This window comes from Triticum aestivum, chromosome 4A (genome assembly GCF_018294505.1).
Source record: "Triticum aestivum cultivar Chinese Spring chromosome 4A, IWGSC CS RefSeq v2.1, whole genome shotgun sequence".
Classification (NCBI taxonomy): domain Eukaryota; kingdom Viridiplantae; phylum Streptophyta; class Magnoliopsida; order Poales; family Poaceae; genus Triticum; species Triticum aestivum.
In genome coordinates, this window is record NC_057803.1 from 362,411,089 (window position 1) to 362,421,507 (window position 10,419).

Below are 10,419 nucleotides of genomic sequence, written 5' to 3' on the forward strand. Positions count from 1 at the left end.
TGGTTGGTGTGAGGATGGGTTGGATCTAGTCCAAGATGAGATGGCTGAGGGTTCTGTTGGTTCGCCCCCATTTCATTGGTTCGTTTTCTACTGTGGTGGCTAATCCTATTTATAGAGGCCCTGGTCCTCTCCCCAAATATTGAGCGGGAAGGGAGCCAACAATGGCCAATTTGTAATGGGGAAGCTAGTACAAGTTATCCTGACAAAAGCAGTCTTCGACTGCCAAAGGCTCTAGTGGTGATGCCGCCTTGGGCTCCATGGTGACTCCGTCTTGCCATCCTGCTGGTCTTGGTCTCGCTGCATCGATATGGAAACCTTTTCTTGACGCATCGGTACTCTTCGTCCGCGCTTGCCTCCTGAGCACCAAAGGGGAAACAAGGACACTATGCATGATGTCGCCCGCCTGGTCTCGATCATCATGGCTCACATCATTGGAAACTCGCGAGGTTGGCCTTGCCTTGATCTCTCCGCCCCTCGCGAGCCATCCTGGTGAAGCCGCTCCCAAGGAGGTCTTGTGTCGTCCGCCTCGCGAGGCTCGGCCCCTCACGATGGTCTTGAATGCTTGTTGGTGAAGATGGGTCATACGTGCCCGCTTGCAGAGCCACGCCGTGGGTCGTAGGCAGGCAAGTATTGGGACCCCATTCCCAGAACGCCGACAATAGCCCCCGGGCCCAAGGCGCGCTCGAGCTTGGCTTGGAGGCGAAGACAAGGGGCAAGTGCGGAGCTCCACGGGCCCTGATAGCCTGCGACCTTGGTCGACACGTGGCGATTGATTCGATGTGGGCGTCACCGCTTCCCCACGTTGTCTTGGCGACTACCGACTTGATGGGTCCTTGCTGCATGCAGGAAAATGATCATTATTACCTTAGATTGTGGGGGCCGGCGGTTGGCCTCCCCTTGGCTATAAATGGGAGGTGGGGGCAGAGCCCCCATCACCCATCTCTCCTCTGCCTCTCCCACTTCTTCTCCTTCCTTGCTCCACTCCTTGCTGGTGCAGTCATGGCGCCGATTCGGAGGTTCTCGGCCACGGAGAAGGGCAAGGCTCCCCTCAATGAGCCCGAGCTGCTCCCGCCAAAGAAGAGGAGGCCCCATCATCGTGAGATGGTCGTGAGGCAGGTGGTGTCGCGGCCGTGTACGAAAGGCCACCTCCTGGGTACCCGTTGCGCTTTTATGCTCACGCCGATGATTTCGGAGGGAGGAGCGATGAGCGCCGTCGCCCGCGCCAGGGCCATGGCTGCCGTGCCACGGACGCGCATGCCGTCGCCCCAGGGGTCCACGCTTCGGACTCCTCGCACGAGTTCGTGTTGTGTGCGACCATGCCCCTGAGCACTTGGATTCGCCTTCCGCAGTTCTTCACCGCCGAGATGCCACCGAGAGGCCCTCTTGAGCTTTGGCTGGAGCACGCTAACTGCGACGCCCTGGCGACTGGAGCGTAAGTTGAGGTCGTTGCCTCCGGGAGGATCTTCATGACTCGAGGCTGGAGCGAGATTGCCCGAGCCTGCCGTGCGAACGGCGCCCTCGCCATCCACTTCGAGTATGATGGCGCCTCCACGCTGTTCTTCAAGATCTTCGATGAGGAAGGCCGCCGCTTGGAGTGCTGCCCTGAAGGGGGTCACCAGGACGGTGCAGGGGCCAGCGCCGGGCCTGCCCCAGGCCTCGCCTGCAGCTCCTCCAGCGACAATGGTGGGTCCTGGTGGTCCAGCGACTCTCCCAAGCTCGTGGAGTCTCCGGAGACGAGCGACGACAGCTACGTGCCCCCAAGCTCTCGTTGGGCCCGGAGCAAGATTGCCGCGTCTGGCCACCGCCGCCATTGATCTAGATGGGGTTGGTGCCGGCCTTCCGCAGCCCACTATCGATGATGGTGTCGGCGGTCCGGCGCGTGTAGATAGAGCTCGTAGGAATTCCCTTCTTTTTGTTCCCTGTGAGGAATCCAAACGGACCCCGCAAGGGTGTGTAAAGCGTCTGTAATGCCTTTTGTTAATATTATCCTTATTGTGAAAACTTGCGAGCATATGTCCTACTGAGGCTCGGTATCCCCCTTTCCAATCCCGCATCAACTTGGTGCTCTATGCTGACAGGTCCCAGTCCCCAGGTAGGCTGCAGCCGTCGCTGGTATGCGAGGTCGCGATGCCGTGGTCAAGGCGAGGAGGTGAGCAGCCCAAGGTCCAGTAAGAGCTCCTGAGGCGCAATGCTCAAGAGGTCCCCTTTAGTGCGCAAGCAACTAGCTGAGGATGGGAAAGGGAGGCGATGTTGCCGCAGCAGGGCAGCAAAAAGTCAAGAATCTTATGTCCTAACGCTGGGTTGGTCTAGGTACGAGACTTATCTTGGCATTCCGGGGCCGGCTTCAGGTGCCACACCGGACTTGGGTGTTGGCCACTGCTGGGTAGCTACGTTAGGCCCGTGTGGGCCTCCCCCTCTTCTCCATGTTCTTCCAGGTGCTCTACATCCTCAGGTCCCGGCCCCCGAGCGAGCTCAGCCGCCGCTGGTATGCTAGGTCGCAATGCCGTGGTCAAGGCTAGGGGGTGAGGGCTGGAGAGCCAGTAAGAGCTCCTGAGTCATGATGCTCAAGAGCTCCCTTTTAACGCGCGAGAGAATCGCATGGGAGAAGAGAGAGAGTCCATGGTACCGCCTATTGTAGTGCTCAGGGAGTTCCTGCAGGTTAGCGTGAGGAGTGGAACAAATCGCCGCGGTGATCGCCCGTCCATTGCCGGCTTGTGGGAGGGGACTCCCTACTGCGGAGATCACCCGGGGCATGTACAGCCCCTCCCCGACACGTGGCTTGCACGGCAGGGCTAGACGAGGTGTGTCTGGGCACTCGTGAGCCAACGCGGGACTCACGAGGCCCTACCTCAAGGCGGGCTGTGCCTGGTCTTGATTCTTGTGCACTATGGTGGTCCTGCGAGGTGGTTAGACAACCTGTGCCGGATGAATCTCCTGAGGTTATCACATGAGAAGGCCAAGCACCAAGGGCCCCAGGAGGTGACATGAATGGGGCCGGCCCGCCAGACAGAGCTCAGCCATTGGATTTATCGATGCTGCGGGGACGGGCTCAAGCACAGACGCCGTGCCTAGCCTTCTCATGCGAAGGATCCTGAAGAAAGACGATCGGCGCGCGGCTCCCATGGTGGGTGCCAATCAAGAAAGTGATAACCATAGATAGATTACGCATGAAAATCAACATGCCACTGGGTCAGGCCCGAGCGGCTTGAGGATGATGCAGCCCGAGGGGCGCCCCCAACAAGGTAAGCTAAAGACATAAACAAGAAGGGACACATGCCATAGGGATAGACCCGCGCGACCTGGGAATGATGCAGCCCTGAGGGCGTTCCCAGCTAAATAAACTTGGAAAATGTCACCTGATTCTGTTGATGAAGGGGTGTTGAGGCAGCTAAAGGTACACGATGAAGGGGTTGCTCCTCACGAGTCACCGAGGCGCTAAGCCTCGGGAGGCTCTAGGGGTCCAGGCGGTTCCTTGAGGACCGTCGCCATCTCCGCCAGGACTGCGTGATGTCTGTGCTCCTGACCCGCCATGACACTCCACAGGTTGCACTGGAAGGCAGCGGCCACGCTCGGCAGGCCGAATGGCATGCGAATGTAGTTGTGTGGTGGCCCTCGCAGCGTCCCATGCACGAAGGCCAGAAGAGCTCCTGAGATGCGGCCCTGTTGAGCCCTGCGATGTCGATGCAGACGCGTAGCTCACCACCCTCGGCTGGGTGGGGAGCAATGCCAGGGGGGCAGCGGTCACTGTGAATCGCTCTTGCTTCCTGAAGCTCCTGAGTGGTCTTGGTAATGAACTCCTGAGCGCTGGGCGCTCCTCGTCCTGTGTCCTCCTGAGGGAAACATGCCACGAAGCACACCTCCAAATGGTGCCCGAGTGCCTCCCTCGTAACGCTGGCAAGGTCTGAGGCCCTCCAGAAGAGAGCCCCCGAGCCCTGCCCGAGGAGGGCGCCGGGCGCGCCTTCCTATGCGACAGAGGGAGGCGCCCCAGGTGTGGGTGTTGATCCTGACGTGGTGCCACTTGCGGTGCTGTTCTCCTGTGGCCCAGTACAGAGTAGCTGCTTCTTCTTCTTGGGGATGGCCTAAGGAGGGTACTCGCCCTTGCTGTCGGGGTCGTCGATTGTTGCAGCTTGGAAGGCATGCTCGAGGGAGCACACCGCGTCTCTTTCTTCACAGGGACTGTGATGATTCCGCCGCTTCCTGGCATCTTGAGGATGTTGTAGCCGTGGTGGGTCACCGCCATGAACTTAGCCAGGGCTGGATACTCGAGGATGGCTTTGTACGGCAGACGGATGTGGGCGACGTCGAAGTCGATGAGCTCGGTGCGGTAGTTGTTGCGTTGTCCGAAGGTGACTGGGAGGCGGACCTGACCTATCAGGGTGGTGGAGCTGCCGGTCACTCCTGAGAAAGGCTTGGTAGGCTGAAGCTGATCGTAGGGCACTTGAAGGTTGTCGAACATCTCGACGGACAGGATGTTAAGCCCTGCATCGCCGTCAATGAGAGTCTTGGCGACTTTGCATGTTGCTGATGACGGGTGAACAGAGCATCGGGAAAGCGCGAGCGGAGGCCACACACTTGAGTTGGTCTGCCGAGCTGAAGGTAATAGGGCACTTGGAGCACCTGAGCGGGCGTGTAGCCTCAAGCTTGGGAAGGGCTGCGTTCACCTCACGAGCAAACTGCTTGAAGATATGCTGTGAGGCTACGGCTTGAGCTCTGCCCAAGATGCAGGCGATAGCACGCTGCTCCTGGAAGCCCCCAGCCCCCTCATCTTGGTGGTGGTTGTAGTTCCTTCTTGGTGGTGGCGGCAGTGGAGGAAGCCCAACATTGCCCTGAGGACAGTCCTCGCGAGGCTAATCCCTCCAGGCACCTTCGCGAGGCTGATCCTTCCAGCGGTCCTCATGAGGCCGGTCGTGCCACTCCTGGCATGGGCCCCAGTCGTCCCAGCGCCCTCCGCCATGTCCTCCTCCTTGGACGTTTCCTCAGTCGTTGCGCTCGAGGCATCGGCTGAAGCATCCATCATGAATGGCCCTGAGCTCTTGACAATCATTGGTGTTGTGGCTATGCACATTGTGGAAGGCGCAGAACGGTCAGCTGCTCTAGGATGGCTCAGGCTGGTCCCTGCTGCGAGTATGGCCGCTCCCTTGCGCTTCACGTCCTTGTCCTTGGCTTTCTTCTCTTCCAGGTCAGCAGCTGGGAGCTCGAGAAGGGAAAGGCGCCCTTCCTCAGCCCTCACGCACTTGGTCACCAGGTTGAACAGCTCTAGGGATGTGCACAACTCTTCGTGGATGGCGAGCTCCTCCTTCATCTTGACGTCGCGGATGCCATCCGAGAACACAAAGATGATGTCCTCGTACGTCACCTTGGGAATCTTGAGACGAACGTTGTTGAAGCACTGGATGTACTTCTGGAGGGTTTCCCCTGGTTGTTACTTGATGCGGCGCAGGTCACCTGCGGCCGGTGGGCGGTCGCGAGTGCCCTGGAAGTTGGCGACGAAACGGTCGCACATCTTGTTCTAGGAAGAGATGGAGCCTGGAGGCAGGTTCAGGATCCACGAGCGTGCGCCGTCCTCGAGAGCCATGGGGAACCAGTTCGCCATGACTTTCTCATCGCCGTTGGCCGCCTCGATGCTCAGCTCGTAGAGCCGCAGGAACTCCATGGGATCGGGGGTGCCGTCGTAGCGCGGAGGCAGGTCTGGCTTGAACTTGCCTGGCCATGCGACACTATGCAGCTCGTGGGTGAAAGCGCGGCAGCCTGCGGTGGCCACCGGGACCCTTTGTGGATGTGGAGCCTGGCCTTGACGCCCTTGCACCGCCATCACAGGCGGCACACGGTCTTGTTGTAGCGGCGCTGGGAGCGCAGGAGCTTTTCTTGCGGACGAGGGACTTCTTGGCAGCTTCCTTCTTCCCGTACAGGTGCCCAACATGGTGGATCACGCTGGGGGGCCGCACGCCTTGGCGCCAGGGCACCATATTGGGGCAGAGGTGGTGGAGACGTTCCATGAGCCACATTGCCCGCAGCTGGCGGAGGCTGAGGCAGCGAGAGGGATGGCACAGGGGAGCCCCCTGCGGCACTGACAAGCTCGGCGATGAGGTCGTCGATGGGGCGGTAGCGCAAGAGCTCGCGCGCCTGCACAGCGTGGCCTGCGTGTCCGTGGGAGCACGACGGGCGTGAGACGACGAGCCTGCCGGGGTCAGCGATGGAGTGGCGGTGCGACCGTTCCGCCGCACCGAAGGGTGCAACGAGGAGACTTGTTGCATGTTCCCTGCCGGGCCGGTGACGGTGTTGGTGGCAGGCGATGGAGAACGATGGGTGGCCCGCCGATGGGAGCCGTCTGATCGACGCGGGTGGTGAGGGCGGCCCGGCGCTTAGCGCAAGCTCGGTGAGTGTCCGACATGGAGGTGATGAAGTGACGGGATGCAGAGCAACAGAAGGAAAGCTTCGGCGCACTCCTACCTAGCGCGCCAAATGTCAGATCTTGGGTTCCGGCAAAACCCTCAAGGTTTGAACACTGGGGTGCGTGCGAAGATCTCCCCCTACCAACTCACACCCTCAACCTCGCCACGATCTCAAAGGCAAGCTTGACGAACTCGCAACACAAGGGACACAAGATTGAAACTAGTTCGGGCCACCATTGTGGTGTAATACCCTACTCCAGTGTGCTATGGTGGATTGCCTCTTGGGCTGAGGATGAACAGTACAAGGGGAAGAACAGCCTCCTGAGGCGAGGTGTTCTTGTGCTTGGTGGGTGTGAGGATGGGTTGGATCTAGTCCAAGATGAGATGGCTGAGGGTTCTGTTCGTTCACCCCCGTTTTGTTGGTTCATTTTCTAGTGTGGTGGCTAATCCTATTTATAGAGGCCCTGGTCCTCTCCCCAAATATTGAGCGGGAAAGGAGGCAACAACAGCCAATTTGAAAGGGGACTGCTAGTACAAGTTATCCTGACAAAAGCAGTCTTCGCCTGCCAAAGGCTCTGGTGGTGACGCCGCTTTGGGCTCCATGGTTACCTCTATCTTGCCGTCCTACTGGTCTTGGTCTCGTTTCACTGATATGGAAACCTTTGCTTGATGCCTTGGAACTCTTCGTTTGTGCTTGCCTCCTTAGCACCAAAGGGGAAACAAGGACACTGTGCGCGCTGGTGCCCGCCTGGTCTCGATCGTCATGGCTCACGTCATTGGAAACTCGCGAGGTTTGCCTTGCCTTGATCTCTCCGCCCCTCGCAAGCCACTCTCGAGGAGGTCTTGTGTCGTCCACCTTGCGAGGCTTGGCCCCTCGCGAGGGTCTTGAATTCTTGTTGGTGAAGATGGGTCGTACAGGCCCGCTTGCGGAGCCACGCCGTGGGTCGCATGCAGGCAAGTCTAGGGACCCCGTTTCCCAGAACACCGACAGGGAAGATGAGATGCTGGAAGTTGATGCCTTCCACGAGCCGCCCAGGAGCCTCACCGACCCCGCCAACGACAACAATCGCAGGGTACCGCTGATATCTCAAGAGCAGGTTTACACTAACCATGGGTCGCAGGTGGACCAGGCCACAACGGCGGACGGGGACCCCAGGGCGGCAACTCTGCTCCAACCAGGGGTAGCGCACTGGGGGCTGCGCGGGAGGGGTTTGATGCTAGGCCCTTCCCCACGCGGCACGAACAAGGCACTCCCCGGAGGTAGGTCCTCTACCGGGGAGGCGCCGACGAGCCCTTCCCCCCGGCAGAGGGCTCGTGGTTGCCGAGGGTGCCGCTAGCGTTCCCCTTGCCCATTGACACCGTCCTGGTTTTCGGACGCCCCAACAGTGGTCGGGGGGGGGGGGCACAGGGCGGGGCCCTCGTCTGGTGATATGAAGCAAGGCTCACGCCTATGAAGGTCTCCTCCCGTGACACTCTCACGTAATAACGAGTGGGGTTGTTGTCACACCCTGCATTTTGTAACATGTCATTTTCATTATTAAAGCATGAAAAATTGGACCAACAAAAACTTTTGCATTATTTGTCTTTTATTTTGGAGTTGGTTTTCTCTGAGTGATTTTTCAAGTGCTCTTTAAAGTCAACTACTCCACCTTGTGTACTTCATTTCCTTGCCCCAAGCTTCTGCCCAATGATCATGCCATGTGTATAGTATAGTATAGTATAGTATTTTCCTACAAAAATAATTTGGCCAAATAGTATTTTCAAAATTTAGTTTTCCAAAAACCCCTGAGTTGAGGTTTGCACTACAAGTACTTGATTTGGGGTACGAAAAATATTTCAAAGAGTATATTTGAAACCTATTAGATATAGGATTCCCATAAACCACAAAAATATAATTTTAACGGTTATTTTCCTATTTTATTTAAAAGCTTTTTCTTAAGGCCAGAAATGGTCTTTAATAGGGAAAAAATATTTTAATGTTTCAAAAATATTTGACAAAAATCATGGAAACTCAGTGGACATATATTTTCCATATATAAGAGTTTCAACACATGGTCATGTGCACAATATTGGACAAAACCTCCCAAAACTATTTCTGCCCATTTCAAGGATTTGAAATATTTCTACAGGAAATATTTTCATAAAAATCCAAGGAAAATCCAGCAAGTCACAAATGCATATTGTGGTCACCTTGCAAATCCTCATCTCAATTAAGGTGAGTTTGGTTCACCAAAATGCACCAAAACCCTCTCTGACCAGAATCAAATTTGAACAACTTTGTACTACCAACTTTCTCTCCTTGACCCCAACTTTTGTGATCATGTTCATATGACTAAATGAGGCCACTACACCAAGTGGTGCATTAAGGAGAAATTATTTGATCAACTAGATCTGCACAAGTTCATTTCTGCTAATTTCTAGGGTTTACAAAAGTTGCATTGGCAACTTTGCCCAAATAAGCTCAAAATTGGTGGAAGACCCTAATCATATGTGTCATTCTACCCTGTGGAGTCTCATGGCAAATGGAAACCATCTACTTGCCAAAACCAGCATCAAACACCTTCTGCCACTTTACAAAAATCCCATTTTTGGCCTCTTCCACTAATCTCCGTAGGCTCAACTTTCTACCACGACCCCTCCTAGTCCCCCTCAGGCACCTGTGTGCTTTGCTGCCCGAGGGAGCAATGATGAAGGGGGGAGAACCCCATTTTTCTTCGCTGGACAGTGGATTCCTCTCTCTCTCTCTCAGTCTCCCTCTCTCCTCTCAGCCTTCTAGAGCATCCAAGGCACTCCCCAGCTTTTGCCCATGCCCCCATCAGCTGCCAGACGCAAGTGGACGCGCGCGGACGTGGGAAAACCGCGGATGCCGGCCAAAGTCGCGCTCTGGAGCACCTGGCAAGGCACCAACTATTGACGCCGCGCCTCCCGGCCACCTCGAGCCTCCCCCGCGCGCCAGTCGATGCCCCTCGACGTCTGCTCCACGCCAGTAGGCCGCCCACTTGCTCCCGCGCCTTCCTCTCTCTCTCATGCAGCTCGCGCCGGAACGCCGCCCCGTTCGGCCAATGCTCGCGCCGCTCCTATGGCCCGCCTGCAACTCGCCCCGCTCCTTCTCTCTCTCCCTGGCACCCTAGACCACTCTCACGAACACCCCCGAGCCCTCCATTCCCTCTCTAGCGGACACCCGAGCCGATCCCGCGGGCACCCTTAGGCCGCGCCTACGGTGGACCTCGGCCAGCCTATAAAAGGCGACCCCGAGCCTCTCTATCACTCCCTGTCGCTCCCCCACACTCCTAATCCACCTCCTGCACCACCCATGTGTCCCCAGAGCCGCTCGAGCTCGAGCTCCGCCGCCTCGGCTCGTCGGCGTTCGCGCGGCACAGGCCTCCTCCGCCCCCGTTCTCTCTCGATCTGGAACCACGCAGCACCATTGACCCCTTCCCCTCTGTTTCCCCACTCTTTTGCAGCAGGGAACGGCCGGAACCATCAACGCCCGAAGCGCCTCCGCCGCGTGACCTCGTCGCCGGTGAACCAAGCTGCTCCGGTGTCCAACTCCACCTCCACCCGAACGGTGACACGACGCTGAGCCCAGCCGTGCCCTCGCTCGACCTCGCCGTGCCCTGCATCGTCACTGGTGAGCTCTCCGCCCTCTCTGACCCAGGGTTGACGATGACGGCCGTGGGGCCCGTCCGTCAGCCTCACACCCTGACGCCTGGGGCCCACCCGTCAGGTTTAAATCTGGCGCGCGCGCGTGCACCAGTGCGCCGGGCCACCTCTCTGGCTGGGCCTGCTGCGCTGCGCCTATTCTGGCCCAGCAGGCACAGAGCCCTTTTCTTTTTCTTTTTCTATCACTTTTCCAAGAATTCCATAGGATAAAAGATATGTCCAAATAAATTGATTCCAATTCCTAAATTCCTAAAGTATTGCAACCTATTTAATGGTGCAATTTTCATTAAAATCCAACGACCTTTTCTTCACTGTAAATATTTAAATGTGATTTTAAGCATTTAAATATACCTTTGTAAATCCA